Genomic DNA, 18,081 nt, shown 5'->3' on the forward strand with positions numbered 1-18,081 from the left:
TTTCCCATTCCCTCCATTCTCTCCCACCTTTGCTGTTCAGCTATTGTCTGTGGACTTCTGCGACCTCAATACAGGGTGAAGGAAGGAGGAAAGAGGACAGACACTGCTGCTCTTGTGCAGCATAACCCAGGGCCAGGGTTTCCCAGCTTCATCCTTTCTGACTAGAAACCTGTCTCACTCTTAAGAGGTTTCATTGACCTTTTTAAGGAATTTTAAAAGAAATATTTCACATGAAGTAAGTAAATAAATAATAAATAAGAAAGGCTCCACTGAGATTTGAACTCAGATCATTGGATTCAAAGTCCAGAGTGCTAACCATTACACCACAGAACCACCCTCACCATACCTAACTAAGATATAGTATGAAATTCCACACCATTGTTGTTAACTATCATAATTCTTACCTAGGATCAATCCAACAAAGTAGTGAAAGTTCCTTCTTTAGCATCCGCCCTTCCTGTAAACCAGTCTCACTCAGGACAGTCCTCCATCTGGCAGGACGTGGGTTTGCTAGACTGATTTGAGTGAACTCATTCATCTAGCTTTTTCTCTGCTCCTCTCTTTTTATTGATTTCTAAAATTTCACTCATCTATAAATCGGTTTGACTCCATCACAATGACTTTGACTTTGACCATTTTATTCATATCATAGGAAATGAGGTTGTTTACCTTTGCTTTAGGATAAGGCAGAGTTCTTTAAGCCTCTATCATAATCCACAGTTGTTGTTGTTGTTGGTGGTGTTATTGTTTGTTGTTAGGTGCTATAGAGTATGGCTCATAGCGACCCTATGAACAACAAATCTGAACCCTATCCCATCCCCTGTACCATCCTCATAATTTCTGACATATTTTAACTTATTGCTGTAGTCACTGTGTCAGTCTATCCAAGGGTCTTCATTTCTTCACAGACCCTTCACCTTTCCAAGCCTGATATTCTTTTCCAAAGAAGCCCATCTTAACATGCCCAAAGTATGTGAGGTGAAGGTTCTCCATCCTGGTCTCTAAGAAGAACTATGCATTATGAAGCTGCCAACAACCTTGCCTGCTGAAAGTGAGGAGGATTTGAAGCACTTGGTGTAAAAGATAAAAGAATACAGCTTTCAGTATGAATTATAGGTCAACATCAAAAAGACAAAAGTCCTCACCATTGGACCAATAGGCAACATCATGAGAAATGGAAAAGACTTAACTTGTCAAAAATTTCATCTTAATTTGGATCCACAATCAACACCATTGGTACCAGCAGTTAGGAGATCAGGAGATGTGTTGATGGCATTGGGCAAGTGTCAGAGACCTTTCCAAAGTTCTGAGGAGCAATGATTTCCATTTGAAGACTAAGGTGCACCTAATTCAGACCATGGTCTTTTCAATCACTAGCTATGCATCTGAGAGCTGGACAATGAATAAGAATGACAGTAGAACTGATATATCTTTGAGCTGTGCTGTTGGAGAAGACTGAATAGCTCATGGACTGCCAATAGAATAAGCAGATATATCTCGGAGAAGGAGTAGCCAGAGTGTCCCTTGGAGGCAAGGATAAACCACAAGGCTCCACCACATTAACCAGAGTTTCTTGTCCTGGGGTAGATTTCTGCAATTTAATTATTTTCCTTTTCTTTCCCTTTACTCATTTTTCATTCTCCAGGGAAGGCAGATGGTTGTTAAGACAGAACTTGGGACCCCGCGCCCCTCTCCCACCTAACAGGTCCTACCCGCTGGTCTCAAAAAAAAAAAAAAAGACAGAACTTGGGACACCCTGGGTCCCATAGTAAGGAGGGTCTATCAGTGGGAGAGAGGGGCAAGAGAACTTTCATTTTCTTCTGGATTGTTTGTTTGTTTGTTTGTTTGTTTGACATGAATAAATACCTTTTACTGCACTTAAGTTAGAAGAAAATAACATTTCAAAGTGAGTCAGACAATGATATAATCCTTTTAAAACACTTTTTTTTGGAGGAGTCATTTCTGATTTACAATAAAAGGAGACATGTTTCACAGGTGTACACTCAAACAAACCACATCCGTTTTCTCTGATGAACACAAAGTGGGCAACATACAATTGAGACTCAAGACAATCTGACTCTTCTAAATAGCCAGAGACTATTTTCTGAAAATCTGGACAACTTGACTACATCCCAGTTTCTTAATATATCATGGCCAGATACTTCAGGTTTTTGTTTCCTTTGTAAAATGTACTGAGGGTGGGAAGGAAGCATAAGAATTTAACTTTATTCAAAGAATTTGTCCTCTGTCTTATGTATCAGAAAGATAATTTTCAAAAAGAAAAGAAAGAAAAACCCCAAACCATTGTTGTCATATAATTCCAACTCATAATGACCATGCAGGACAGGACTTGCTAATCACAATAGAATCTCTAAAATTGTAGGAAAGATTTACACACAGATAAAATCATATTTGGAGGGTAATCTATGAAGGAGAAAGGAGTGGAAGTTAATAAACAGATAAAATAGGTTAAGGGAAAGGCAATGCATATCAAATATTTTCATTAATTGCATTAATCATTTGTATGTGTCATTATAAAACAAAATGTCTATGAAGGGTTGAATGAAAAACCAATATGACTTACTATCTAGGAAGTTGAATCTCTAATTCATGTGCTCTGGAATCACAAAGGAGTTAAAGGCGGGGGGAATACTCAGGTTCATATTCAGTGATTTCATACTCAGGGGACCTTGAAATCCAGATTTTTGTTTTACCTTATAATTTATTTTCTGTTTTTGTAAGATATAAACAACCAAACATATCTCACTTTCAGTGCCTGTATGCATAATTCCATGACACTGACTATGTTTTTCGAGTTGGAGCTTCCTGTCTTATTCCTTACATATTAACACAAACTCTCTGTCCAACCAAGATTCCTATCTACTATTTCAAGTTACTGTTGCCAATTTCATTCTGTATCCATAGATCTTAGAAGATTGTACTGTTCAATGCAGACATCCTTATTTAAGCCAAAGTATTGCTTGGTTTTAAGAAGACTGGAGTGGGCGGGGGAGAGGTTAAAGAAGACTTCAGGGAATATTTTATTTAAAGTTTAAAGATCATCTCAGGGCAATAGTATCTGAGGTTGAAGGCAGAGATCATATTGCCATCTTTGGAACCATAGAAACCAAGACAGGAGTTGGGGGGAATCCCACAATTAATTTCTTCACAAATATTTAACAGTAAAACTGCTGAAGGGTTACTTACCCAGTTCCCTTATTTGTTGAGCATATCATTACAACAGCATGTGGGCAGGACCTTATTTCTATATGCTTTCGGGGTTTCTCTCTGCTTGGCCTCTCAAGAGGTTTTAAAGACTGGACTACAGGATTTTTTACTTGTCAAATCCTGCATTTCTCGATGATACGTTTAAAGAGAAGTGTTGGCAAGATGGCTAGCTCTGTGGTTTTAAAGGAATAATCTGGGGAGAATAAACTGGTCAGAATGAATCAAAACCTCACCTATCCTGCAATCAGAGATAGCACCCACCTCTCACCACTCACCTTTGGACACGGATAATATGGGAGAGAAACATGGAAGAAATCTCCATTTTAATAAGCCAAGAAATAAACAAACTGAAATAGGAGAAAACAGAGGCTCCAGAGACTATCACTTTGAGAAACTTTTTTTTTTTTGAGAAACTTTTTAAACCTAGAATACAGTCTACACTTTAAGATCACATTTTAGCAAAGAGATACATTAATCAAAAATAATATTACCATTTATTAGAGCTATATTTGCAAACCATCAATACTGACCAAAAGTCAGTAACTATTTAAACTATTTAACTATTTAAAATAAAGGATAATGAGAGAAGTGCAGCAATGAATGAATGGAAATCCAAAATCTCTGTAAATGCTCATTAAAATTATTTTTTAAAAAAAAGAAGTCATCAAAAATGTAAAAATCTCTGGAGGAGTAGAAGTTAAGCAGACTCCTTTGGTGCGAATAATAATCTATTTCATGTCCTGGATTATAGTTATACAATTATGATATATTTGTGAAACTTCATCAAGTTATACATTCAGAACCTGAATATATCAACATTTTGCATAAAAATAGTAATTCCAAAAGGGTCAACTTCAAACTTGACTTTGCCTGTCATTTGTTCCTTCAGCTGCCTGTACCTTCCCCCTCCAGTATATTCTAAGATTCTTTACTCAAATATCCAATCTTTATCAACAAAAGAAAATGTCACATTTTCCTATATACAAGAAAGAATTTTCTTCTGTAACATGTCTCGAATAAACATTTTCCTCTAAAATAAAATGAATATGAATATAAAAGTGTAAAAAAAATCAAGGATAACAAGATAAAGTGACTAGGGGAAACTAGTCTATTGGACAGGAATAAGCAGAACACAATTTACTACATTAACACATTGTGATAAATGTAATGCCATTCAATATATGTCAAATGGGAACCTAATTTGTTTATACTTTCACCAAAGAGTCTACAAAGTAACATTTTTAAAAAGATTGAATGTAAGCTGGGAATCATGATCATAGGGGAGAATGTGCATCAAAACAGGGAATAAATGGAAATAGAGGAAGATGATGGTGAAAAGAAAGGATACTGTATAAATGGGTCATGATTACAGTAAGGATAGTAACCATGTAATTTGTAGCAAAATGACTTTACAAAAGAAAATAATTTCTCAGATGTCTTTTAGATCAGACAGTGACTGATGCCAGGAGAAAATACTTCTTTCTCTCTAGAAATAGAAGATAGGATTCCTACTATTCTAGAACATTTAGCTTAAGGCTGCAAAAGGAGAAGCAACCTTGCCTAGGAGACTTAGTCCTCTCCTTCATCCTCGTCTATAGGGGAATAGGCCCCTCTCAAAAACAGGAAAGAAATAAAAGAAAAGGAGAGGGTGTAGCTAATATGATGACCCATGGATCTAAGGTTGTGCCCTCTGAACTAAATTGCAAAAAAAACTCAGGTAAAAGTGATAGCGTCATGGGGAACGCTCCATCCTCTGAAGCTCAGTATATTTCTCTCTTAAAGGAATTGCTTAGGAGCTCAAGGGTAAAAGTGAAAGAAAAATTATTTTTATAGTTGTTTCAGTATGTACAAAAACACTATTACTGGTTTAAACCAGTGAGTAGAGTGAAGTTAAGTTTAAAAACTTGGCAAGATGTCATGAGAGCTTTAAAAAGGCACATCAAAAAGGAGATGGGATGCCTGTTTCTGTTTGGTCTCTTTGCAATTTTATTTCATCAGCTTTAAAACTATTACGGTCTCAAGAGGAGATGTCTGAGCAACTAGAAGAGAAAACCTCTTCAGAAAAAGGTGATAGTGAATCTGTTACAAAGGAGGATGAATTTCCTCTGCTTCCAACTACGGAGAAGTTGAGCAATATAATTAAGGATAAAAGTCCTTGTGAGGAATTACATAAACAAATTTTAGAACTTCCCAAAAAATAGATAAATTGGGTTTTCATAATGAGATCTACTACCAAAATAAAAATATAGCTCTGTCAGCAACTACAGTTCCAGATTCTATGTTATATAATGATATGAATCATGCTCATAAGACTATTAAAGAATTGAAGCAAGCCATGGTTTCTCATGGTATGCATTCTACCTATGTAAGAGGCATATTACAAAGATTAGCTGCAGAATTTAGCTTAATTCCTTATGATTGAGAGTCCATGGTCAAAACAGTTTTGGAATCTAGGGCATATTTACAGTTTAAAACTTGGTGGGCTGATGAAGCTACAAATATGGAAAGGCTTAATTTATCTAGAAATCCTCCTCTTAATGTTACTGCTGATCAATTTCTGGGGAGCGGTCAATGGCTTGGAGTGCAAGCTCAGTTACAATATGATGATAATGTGATTGTACAAGTAAAACTTTGCTGCATGCAAGCATGGGATAAGGTAGACATTTCAGGAAGGAGAGATCAATCCTCTGTCAAAACAACCCAATCGGAAAATGAAAAAGATACTTATTTTTTATCTAGATTAAATGATGCTATTAATAGAGATATATCTCAACCAGAAGTTCGTGAGCTTTTGTTAAAAACTTTATCATATGAAAATGCTAATTTGGAATGTCAAAAGGCTATTAGACCATTGAAAGCTCAGAACGCTCCCCTAGAATATATATGTGCTTGTATGGACATTGGAACTAGTTCTTATCAAGCCAATCTATTAGCTGCCGCTTTAAAAGGAACTTTAAATTTGTCTCAAACCAGATGTTTCAATTGTGGAAAATTAGGACATTTGAAAAGGGATTGCTGTAATGGAAAAAGGGGGAGTGGAAACATAAAGGAAAAAACCCATACCTCCAGGGCTTTGTAGAAAATGTGGAAAAGGGTATCATTGGACTAATGAATGTAGATCTCTATTTGACAAGCAGGGCAACAAGATTGAGTCCGGAAACTACAAAGGGGGCCTTGTCAGCTCCCGGGACCCACACAAAACAATGTGACTTGCCAGAATCTCACTGTGAACAGCAAGGACAGTATGTCTCAGACTTACTTCATGTCACCACAGGAAGTGCCGCACTAGGTACAGCTCTTTCTGAAAACATCACTATTATACCAGAATTAGGAGTTTATAAGATACACACTAGTATTTTTGGGCCAAATCCTAAAAATACTGTCAGATTAATTATTGGGGAAAGTAGTTTAACTAGTAAGAGTATCTTTGTTCATCTGGGAATTATTGACTCTGACTATAAAGGATAAATAATTATAATGATGTCTACTAGACAACCTCAAAATTTGCTAAAGAGTCAGAGAATTGCTCAATTATCATTGTTACCATATATTAAGCAAAATACTTCTATACAAAGACAAGGAGGTTTTGGCGGTACAGGATCAAATGTACATTGGAATGCCATTGTTAATGATGAGAGATCACAAATGATTGTTACAATTGAAGGACATAAAGTACAAGGATTAGTTGATACCCAGGCTGATGTTTCAATCATCGCTACTCATCATTGGTCGGAGGAATTAACATTAAAGGATGTATCTGTTACTTTTATTGGAATTGGCACTATGATTAGAGCCAAACAAAGTGAATATATTTTGTAATGTGAACGACCGGGAGGTTAAAAGGATAAAATGCAATCTTTTGAAGCTGATATTGCAATTACCTTATGGGGCAAATTTATTATCACAATGGGAGCAACATTACAAATTCCTACTTGTGAGAAGCCAAATATCAAAGTTAATATTAATATTCAACCAAATGCTGCATCAGGAGAGGAGGGAGGCACAGATAAAAGCTGGAATTCCTCTCCCCACCCCCTTTTCACAACACTTAGTTTGTATCCCTCCCTCCTGAGATAAGAATAAGGTTGGCAACAGAGAAAAATTCAACCTAATTTGCAAAAGATTTCTCATTGTGATTTACTTCCTGTTAATTCTCAATAAAATCACAGAAAGGCGTGGCTTAGGGGGCTTCATTCAGTTCTTCCAGCTGTGTGTGTCCTGTCCTTCCTTCCTAAGTGCCCCGCCCCTCCCCCCCCCTTCCTGTCCTCCATTCCTGTGTCTCCCTGTCTCTGTTTTTCCCTCAGCCCACAAAACCTACTTTCTCAACTTGGGCAAAAATATGATGTTGAATAAGAATCATGTTCCGGAGAAAATGATAGGTGGTATTAATAAGTTCAGAATTCTCTAAATATGTATAGTTATAAAACTGACATCAGTTTTCTCCAGCCTGCAAAACTGGGTTAGTCATGAAGTTTAAACTGTTTACCAGGAGAGGAAATGCATCTTTCCTAGATCTGCACTTACCTCTTTGAAACTGTTTTTCCCAGTCATATGTAAATTGGATCTTAATCTGCCTGTTTGTGTTAACTAATTTGTAAGTTGTCTGTTTACTGGTACCTGTGTGTGAATTGGTGTTGTAGTGTTTGTTTGGTTTTGGTTTTTTTTCAGATGTGGAAATTCTTTGATTTTACTAAGGTGAATTGTTGAGTGAATTGGTGTCTAACCCTAATATAAAGTGGCCTGATGACCACTCTCAGATGGGGAGGCAGTCTCTGAGAAGGAGTTGACTGCTTTCTCCCAGATCTGTAATAAAGTGCTTATGGATGTTGCAATTCATCTGTCTTATTGGCAATTGACTACTGAAAGAACCCCTTAGTTCAGTGACATTTTGGCAACCTACATGGGACCTTCAGATTCTCCTGGTAACTGAAACAACTTTTGTTTTTACTTACCAGGTGATTCTGAATTTCATGGATAGGAGGACCCCCAAGAGCAGGTATCTTAAGTGTCCAAAGGCACCACTGAGACCTATTGTCACAAGAGACCTTTAATAGACCAACTCTTGACATCCTTCATTGCCTTCACAAATTCATGCACTTCATCTGATAACTGTTAGGCTAAAAATCAAAATGGTGGTTGAAGCTCAACTCAAAAATCCTATGTCAGGACATTTTCTGAAACCAGAACCCAGAAAATCCTTTGTCAGGACAGTCCCTAAAACCAGAACTTAGAAAACCCTATGTTAGGACATTTTTCCAAAATCAGAACTCAGAAATCCTATATCATGAGATTCCCCAAACCAGTTTCCCAAGACCAGAAACTTTATGCCCCAATGAGCCACTGCAAGGACCCCATATAAATCCCTTAAGCCCAACCCCCGGTGCTACTCCCCTTGTTGGGTAGATCTGCACACAATAAACTCTGAGAAATGTTTCTACCTCAGCTTTGTTCTTGGCTTTGATCCAAAACCTTTCAGTAACTGCAAGCTTGATAAAATTTCTATGCGTTTTGGCCATCCCTGGGGAATGAACATGTATGCCTGATAGCTGGCTAGCTGGGAGTGAGTTGACGTGAGGCTGCCACTCCAAATCTGTAAGAATGAAAGTGAGAACTCTAGGCCTACTTGTTGCACTAAGGTGCTTGTTTTCTGGCTATAAACCTAGATCTGTATCTGTTGCACAATTGTACCTGTGTTCATGTCTGTCATACTTTACACAGGAACCTGTCAGAATAGAAGCAGAAGCTCTCCGTTCTTTCTGGCGCTTCGATTCCTGTATCAGATCTGATTGTATGAGTAGAAGTTGCACTGTATTTAATGAGTAGAACCTGTGCTGCATCTGAAAAGTAGAAGTTGTATTTGATAAATAAAACTTGTATTGTATCTAAGTAAAAGTTGTATTGTATCTGATGACTGTGTACTAGTAGAATATCTAAGGATTGCACATGTATTAACAATTTTCTTTTATTCATTTCCTTTTAGATCACTGCTCAAAAGTAATAACAAGTTTCCATTCTGGTAAAAAGTCTGTTAGAAAAGAATTCTGTATGATGGCCTGTTTGCTAACATCCTTAGCCAAAATAATGTTTTTTTATTTCAGTAAAAATTGAGCCTTTGTGTTTTATTTAGGTTTTGGTAAAAAGAAAAAGTAGCCTTTGTACAGGTCTTTATTCAGCAAATAGCATTATTTCACCAGAGGTCAAAGAAATTGATTAAGATCTGTACACATTGGCCTTTAATATTCTATACCATAAAAATGAGAATATAGAAGGTGCTTGCTTAGTGAGGTCAAAAAGAAAGAGGTATAATTCTTTTAGATAATGCCTGAATGAAGCCAGTGGTTTTTGATACGCCAGTGACACTTAATAATAAAAATCTAGAGTAACTGTCACTCGCCAGGAGAACTGAGGAAAAGCAGCTTAGATACAATTTTTTTTTACCTCATAGCCTTTCGGCCAGGGCTGCTCAGAACAAGGGTAGTTATCCAGAGACTCTATAATGTATATAGGTGACCCAAAGAGCTTTTGAAGAGCATTCTCTTTTCTCTGACTCGGAATGGTCAAAGTGGAAAAATTTGGACTCTTCCTATTAAGGTAACTACTAAAATAATGGACTATTATCTTTGCTAAGTAAGCAGAGATTCAAGGGCTTTTTAATCAAGCTTCTGGCTGGTGAAGAGAAGAGACAATATAGCACCACTCAAATGGCAGAAGCCTATGATAAGGGCAGCATACTCCACTGCCAATGAATGGCTGACACAGAGGGACAAAGCCTGCTAGCCCCTGAGATCAAGGGTAAACTACTCTGCAGTACCATTTTGGGATCCTTAGAAGAAAGGCCTAGTAATCTGCTCCCATAAAAATTATAGTCAAGATGATCCCTGGGGCTGTTCTATTCTGTAATGTATGGAAACCTCATGAGTCAGAATGTGTGTGGGTTTATTAAGTTATTTTTGAAGAGCAGGGGCTTGGTAGGAAGCGGGGAAGGGGCTTTTGTATGTCATTTGTATCTTTTTGGTCTGTCCCACCCTGGACTCTGTACTTGGGATATCAAGCATTCTAAATTGTAAGAGGACAAATTTGTTTGTTAAAGTCACCCACATGTAAAAAAAGCAAAAAAAAGTACAGTTTTTATACAACAAAAAAAACAAAAAGAAGCTCCAAGCCTGAAAATGCCAGGAGCCATTCTGCAGCAACCTTTCCAGTTTTTTAAAAGATTGCAACAAGTTTTCTGTAAATACACGGACCTTCACCCAGAAAATTCAGCTAGAGTCTGAATTATTAACCTATTTCCCCAGAGCATCCCTGACATTAGGAGGTGACTATGAAAGACAGATTGAGCCATTGGCACAAACTCAGCTGATCGACACCACATCCAAGGTATTCAACAACCTAGAATGCCAGACACCTCCAGATAATGCTACCTTTAGAAAAACCACCGAAGGTAAGACTATGAGACCCCAGGGAAAAAGGAAACCAGACAAGACAGATAGGGGAATATATGTTACAAAAACTAAGGACACTAGGAGAAGGTCTATCCGAGTCCTGGGGAGGGCCCTATTCAGAAGAAATGCCTTCCAGCTGGAAGGATGATTGAACTTACTGATCCATCTGAAGAGGAACAAAAGGGCCAGAGAGGAAAGAAGTTTGATCTGGTTTGTCAGTGACTCCTGTCATCCCCATTGCCTCTCTCAAACACACACCAAGGACTCCAGGCAACAGTAACTTCAGAATCCTTGCCTCCAAGGAGCAGGCTGGTTTTACCCTATGATGAATCTGTTTGTTCTCCTAGCAGCCCACGGTATATTCAACACTCTTCTCCACACCACAGCTCAAAAGCATCAATTCTCCTTCTATCATCCCTAGTAATTGTCTAGCTTTCTGACCTGTACCAAAAAATCACACAGATTATGGCCTGGATCAGGTGCACCTTAGTCTACAGACAGACATCATTGTTCTTCAGTACTTTGGAGAGGTCCCTGGCAGCCGACTTTGCCAATGCAATTCATCTTTTAATTTTGTGACTCCTGGTATCCAGAGAACGTAGGTGGGAACAAAAACGCTGGTCTGTGTACTGTTTTCTAAGCTTTGGCTTGTAATCTACCTGTGGAGTGGGATCTGCTCCTTGACCTAATAGGCTCTCATTCCTCAGGTAAAATGGAGGAGTGCTTGGTGCCCTGTACACATATTCTCTCCTCTTCCACTCTGAGACTTCATTCCTGTCTTAGAAAACGAGGCTGAGCGCCCACAGAGTATACAGGCACTAACAGTCCCTCTAGGCTGTTTGCAAAGTACAAGACACTCCAATTCTTCTACCACGCTGGAAGTTCTTTCCAGAATCTTCCAGGAAGAAAAAGGTCTAAAATTGATTTAAGAGATTATGAAACAGGACCATCCTCTTTCTACTTGGCTTACTCAGATACTTGGTATTTCTCGCCACTTCGGTTTCCTCTGTTCAATGAGGAGATGTCTCCCCTGTATCCCAGGTGACACTTTTACTTAGGTTGTTCTGAGCTTTATAGTAAATATATGTGGGTAAACCATATCTTCAGTTCTCAAAAAGCGTTATCTATTTTGACTAACATTGGGAAGAATGGGAATCCCAGAACATTTAACTGTGCAGGCTAAACAGAACAAAGGATCAGTGCATGGTTTAAAATCAGGAAAGGAGTCAATTGAGCTATGTCCTTTCTCCATAGCTGTTTAATCTGCTGGGCATATCACTCAAGAAGCTGGGCCCTATGAAGAAGAATGTGGCATGAGACAAGGGAAGATTCTTCAACAACCTTCATTACACAGATGGTAGGACTTTGTTTGCTGAAAGTGAGCAGAACTTATTTGCTACAGAAAGTCAAAGATTACAAGCCTTCAGTTTGTCCTACAAAAGTTCTCATTGTCCTACAATGAGCAAGATCATGCCAGGTGGAGAAAAGATTGAAATTGTCAACAATTTCATCTTCCTGGGATCCACAGTCAACAAACACCCTTGGCACCAGCAGTTAAGAAATCAAAAACCGAGAGCTTTTTGAATCACCAGAATAAAGAAGCACCGAACTGCAACGAAAAAAAAAAAAGAAAGAAAGAAAGAAAAATCAAAAACCCTACTGCATTGGGAAACTCTGCTGTCAAGGACTTCTCCAAATTCCTGACGAGTAATGATACCAGTTTGAAGACTTAAGTGCACCTGATTCAGCACATGAGCTTTTCAAGCACTCGCTATACATCTGAGAGCTGGACAATGAAAAGGATGACAAAAGAAGCCTTTGAGTTGTGGTTCTGGAGAAGAGTACCTAATAATCCATGGACTATCAAGAGACCAAACAGATATATATGTCTTGGAGAAAGTGCAGCAGAGTGCTTCTTGGAGGCAAGGATGGTAAAGATTAGTCCCACAGACCTTGGGCATGTTGTCAGGAAGGATTGTTCCTTAAAAAGGACATCATGCCAGTAAAGGTGGAGGGTCAGCAAAGGAGAGGAAGACCCTCAATGACAGGGAGTGACACAGTGACTGCAGCAATAGGCTCTTTTATGTTAGAGATGGTGAAAAGAAAAGGACAGAGTTCATCTGTTACTAACAGGTGAGCTATGAGTCCTACTTCACTTGTTAGCACATAACATCAACAACATTCATGGACTTTCAAGAGCAGCCAGAGCTAATCTCTGGCGGAGAACTGAGAATAGTGACTAAAAGATATAGGATATGAAGACTTTATAGGAGTCTGCCAAAATTGTTGGAATGGTGGAAAGTTTAATTTCCTTCATCTGGATTTGTCAAAATTCAGTGAGCATTAGTGCACTAGTGATTTTGTATTTTGTCCTTTGTCCACCTCCTGCATCCTATTTGGGGGGTGGAAGTTTTTCCCCAAGCAGCTCGCCAGTGGCTATTCTGCGAAGTTCCTGGGCGGATTCTCTAGATGTCTGAACGGACTCCACAGCTGAAAGCAACAACAAAATTCTTGGGTAAAAATTGGGAGCTGTGCTTTTCTCCCTTTCATGCCCACTTCTCTGTCAACCTCCATATCCTGTAATATACCAGAAACCATTCTCTCTTCCCCAGGACCCAGTTTGTGTCTCACCCCTGAAAGACCTTCTCTAGCCTCCTCCCTGTCCTCCTTCTCTCTCCTTCATCGCCCTTTCCCTCATTTCCCCCGCTTCCGCCCCACAGACCCCCGTGCAGCAGGGGGCGCTGCAGCGCGGGCGGCGAGCGCAGGCGCAGCACCAGCGGCGCGGAGCCCACGGGCAGCAAGTCTGGGCCTCGCTTGGCTCAGGCGGGGCTCCCAGACCCTGGAGTCTCCGGAGTCGCTGGCTTCCGAGTCAGCCGAGTGTCAATGAGGAGCTAAGGCCATCCTGGATCCCCCAAAGCCCAGGTTTCAAAGATGAGGAATAACAGGGATCGCCTTCCCACGAGTACCGCTCTTCGGATCCTGTAGGACTTGCGCAATTGTAAGGAAACGCTCAGTGGTTCACTCTTCGTAATATCAAGAGCCAAAATTCTGTTAGTTCAAACACTGTTTTGGTCTCAGTGGCGCAATCGGTTAGCACGTTCGGCTGTTAATCGAAAGGTTGGTGGTTCAAGCCCACCCAGGGACGTGGCGTGGCCGTAATTTTAAAATGTAAAACATTTTTTGGTTTTGGTTTGTGTTTGCACTGCGGTAAAGGCTATGCAGAGAGAGACCTGACCTCGCTTACTCTAACTCTTAACCACAATCAAAATCTGCCCAAGAACCTAAAGGCTGCTCGTGGTTGGAGACCAGCAGCTCCAGGAGAGAAAGAGGGCAGTCTTCTCAGGTAAGATTTACAATCTCAGAAACTCTCTGGAGGGTCATTATGAGTGGACACTGGCTTAACCACTGTGAGTTCCGTTGTTTTTTATTTAACAGCCCCACTACGCCACCACGGCTCCTTCCATGCACAAGTGAGGCCCTACACCGAGGGGCTCCCGCATGGAGCTACTGGGAACAGAACGTAGGTGTAACGGATCATTAGGCTGAGTGTGCGCGAGTTCGAATCCACCAGCAGCTCTGCGCGGGGAAAAAGAAGGCCGTCTCCTCCCGTGAGATTCGCAGCGTCTGGAAACCTCTGGAGATTGAGCTGTGTGTCGATTCCCATTGCGCGGCGAGGAGATCTGGGAACTTACGGCTGCTTGAAGAAGAAAATCATTTTCACACTCCGTACCGCAGTGTGATTGCTGGAACTTAACTGCAAAGCTCGTGTTGCTAGCGTAATTCCTAAGCACTAAGCCACAAGCATCTCTTGTCCTTAAAAGTTTCTGCTGTGCTTAGATGCCGGCGGTAGACTAATAAGGCTCATTATTCTACTTAGGCCACCAGGACTCCCTGTAGAAAGAATTGGAAGGAGACCTAAAGAGAGAAAACTACAATTGGTCAGTAAAGCTGCGTTGGCCAGGAATTGAACCCAGGTCTCTCGCGTGGGAGGCGAGAATTCTACCACTGAACCACCAATGCTTAGTTACAATTGCTCATGTCCCAAGGAAAATCACAGGAAAGAATCCACTGACGACGACCGTGTGGGAAAGGGAGAGGGTGAGGGAGATAGAATAGTTCCCAAAAGGGTTTCAAAGGATCTTTTGAGGTTTTATTTTTGTTTTATTCTTTCACTGTTGCACATTTTCTTACCTCTCCCTCCATTCCCCCTATCCCAGTGGTGCAACGCACCCCTTGTTCTGGATTGTGTCACACATAAAAAAACACATAAAAGTTCTTCCAACAGTTCATTCTCTCAACTGTTCCAACGCTTCACCAATTTGTGTGTCATCCTTGCGAATGGGCCATACAAATCTTCTCTGTATCATTCCAATTTTAGTGTATGTGCTGCCTAAGCCAGCACCAAAGGTTGTTTCTGGAAGGAAAGCATCCAAAGATAAGATTTAGGAGGAGGCTTAAGCTAGGCAACAGTATAAGACAAAGACACACCACTAAATTAAAGTATTAAAATACCAAAGTAAAAGAAAATGTTTTGTTAACTTAAACTACAACTATGAAAAACAGTTCTTTCAATTCTATAACAGACATCCACATACGCCTCAGTAGAAAAACAAGATACTTGTCCAAGTTCCTTATTTAGGTCCCTAAATCTTCCAACTGTTAATCTCATACTTTAACTCAAACTGTTACTTTAATAGGTCTCAGAAAGAAAGCTAATTCGTGAGGTTAATAAAATCCTAAACTGAGTTGTGAGGGCAATCAGAAGCAGAATTAGAATAAAATAGCACCAACAATCAACATAGGGATAATAAGGAAATTTTGGTCCACTGAGCTAATCCTTTATAATAGTTTTTGTTCAAGAATAATGATCACTATTGTATTGTTGTTGTTGTTGTTGTTCTTAAGTGCTGTCAAGTCGCAGGCGACTCACAGCAACCCTATGAAGGAGAGTCCTTCATAGGCTTGGGTGTCTCTCATCTTCTCTCCAGGTTCATAGGGTTTCCAGAGGCAAGCTATTATGGAAGTGGATGCCACTCCTCCTTCCAAGTTTCACTATTGTAGCCATTAAAAACTTTTTAAGATGTTTGACACTTTCCTAGAAATGCCACTATATATCAGAACAGATTACTAAATTTTAATTTTGCAGTTAATGGTTTATGTTTTGATTGACAATTTAATGTCATAAATACATTCACAATAACCCATAGTTTCTATAAGGAGTTGTTGTTGCTGTTGTTGTTGTTGTTATGTGCCATCAAGTTACCTGCAACTCATAGTAACCCTGTGTACAACAGCCCTATACCCTACTCTGTCCTGTACCAATCTTATCGTCTCTGACACACCTACTCCCATTACCCCAGTCACTGAATCAATTCATCTCATCAAGTGTCTTCCTCTCTTGCACTGTCCTTCCACCCTCCCAAGCATAATATTCCTCTCCAAGGACTGACTGGTCCTTCCTTGCAACATGTCCACAGTATGTCAGATGAAGCTTCAGAATTCTTGCCTCAAAGGAGCAGCCTGGACTCATCCTTCCTAGGATGAACCTGTTTGTTCTCCTTGCAGTCCATTCAATATTCTTCTCCAGCACCACAGCTCAAAGGCATCAGTTCTCTTTCTATCATCCCTAGTCATTGTCCAGCTTTCTGATACCTAGCAAGTAATTGCAAAGACTTTGGCCTGGATCAGGCACACCTTAGTATCTAGACTGACATCGTTGCTCTTCAGTACTTTGGAGAGGTCTCTGACAGCAGACTTTCCCAATGCAATTTGTATTTTTAATTACCTAGCTGCTGGTACTATAAGGAGTAGACTGTTAAAAGTAAATATATTGATGACTGAAATATAAACATGGCATTGTGTACCATCAAGTCTAAATGGACCCATAGCTGACCTTCCAGTGGATTTTCAGAGGCAGTTAATAATACAGGAAGACATTGACCATCTTTCTCCGACAGAACAGCTGGTGGACTCGAACACTTCAGGATTGCAGTGCAGCTTCTGAACATGAGGCTAACAAAGATCCCTGAAGTATAAATATATTCACCCTTTAATAAAACTAAAATATAGAGATCTTTCTCCCATTTCCCTGGAGAAATTAAACAGGCAAAAGGAGCCTAGAAACTCTCCTACCAGTTGGGACCAGGAGTAATTATGACATTAACTCATAATGACAAAGAGAATTTGATATGTTGCCTATTAAAAAAAAATAAAAGCAGAACTACATACATGCAATTATAGATAAAATGTAATACAGTCACAGAGAAAACATTAACCAAATAAATTGAGAAGGCACTTCTTTTTTTTAAGTCATTTTTTTTTAGAAGTCGATTCTTTTTACTATAGTCCATGATGGTGTCTATTCTAAAGGAAGAAAAGTCTGCAACGATTTTTTAGTTTTTTGCAAAGATATTTTAAACTACATTTTGTAGATTTTTTATTGATTGATGCTAATATTGAAGGAATAATTTAAAAGCAATGTATGTGTATTATAGGAGATAGCACAACAACAAATATGTTGCAATTGCTTGGAATCAGTATCACAGGAGAGGAACATAAATATATGGAATGGAGGAAGATGCGGAAGAACCTCCCAGTATTCGGTTGGAATTGGAGGTGTTGGCATAAACTCGTCAACTAAATGAGTATCCACTCACTGTGTCACCTGAGAAAGCCTAGGAACAATGTTCCTAGTGCTTTATCTTTACTGTAAGTGCCATTTTCCTTTAAAAATCATGCACAGAGACACTTATTTCAGAAGCTATAAGGTCCTACCAATTCTGGGCATCCAGACATCATTGTACCTAGTTCTTCCCACCTGTATCTCTCCAGCTACATCAAACCTCTCAATAAAATAGTTTTACAATGACACACCCAAAACAAAAAAGAACCAGGTTCCTTGGAGAAATGGCTGGTTTTGGAAATGGGAACTGTAAGTTGTTCCTAGAGGCTCTTATGTCAGAAATCAGTGTGTCCTCTGAATAACAAAATGCTTCTGAAACCCACCCAGACTGTTCACACTCTGACTGGCCCATATTAAGACAACCTGAGCATCCAAGAAAGTAATAATAATAATGGATGTTCTACTTTCTAAGAGAATGTCTACTATTAAACTAATAAATGTAGCCAGAATGATCAAATTACAATCACCAAGGCAAGAGTCACCACCGGACCCATAGGCACAAACTGCCGAAAGAACAAACACCTTTGTTGAAGAGGTTTGTCACCGACCACCCGACTACGGTCGTGACAAGAAACTCAAGGGGTTTCTTGGTGAAGAGCAGGTGAGGGACGAAGTCGGCGAAAATGAGAGTCTGCACACCAGGATGATGTAGAGAGCTCTGATTTATTATGCTAAAAGCTTGCTTTTTATACATTTAAACTTGTTTAAACTTGACTTATAGCCAACATT

At 39.5% G+C, this 18,081-nt stretch overlaps 3 non-coding genes across 3 annotated transcripts; 1 reads left to right on the plus strand and 2 right to left on the minus strand.

The window, feature by feature from the left end:
* Positions 1-261: 261 nt before the first annotated feature.
* On the minus strand, positions 262-333 carry TRNAQ-UUG. Its single transcript has one exon. It is a non-coding gene; the product is annotated as a tRNA-Gln (tRNA).
* Positions 334-13,741: 13,408 nt separating this feature from the next.
* Positions 13,742-13,815, plus strand: TRNAN-GUU. The gene has a single exon. It is a non-coding gene; the product is annotated as a tRNA-Asn (tRNA).
* An 804-nt stretch (positions 13,816-14,619) lies between these two features.
* Positions 14,620-14,690, minus strand: TRNAG-CCC. The gene has a single exon. It is a non-coding gene; the product is annotated as a tRNA-Gly (tRNA).
* Between the last annotated feature and the right edge of the window lie 3,391 nt (positions 14,691-18,081).

The sequence above is a fragment of the Elephantulus edwardii genome, unplaced genomic scaffold, assembly GCF_000299155.1.
Source record: "Elephantulus edwardii isolate Elephantulus edwardi_28Jun2011 unplaced genomic scaffold, EleEdw1.0 scaffold00384, whole genome shotgun sequence".
Lineage (NCBI taxonomy): Eukaryota > Metazoa > Chordata > Mammalia > Macroscelidea > Macroscelididae > Elephantulus > Elephantulus edwardii.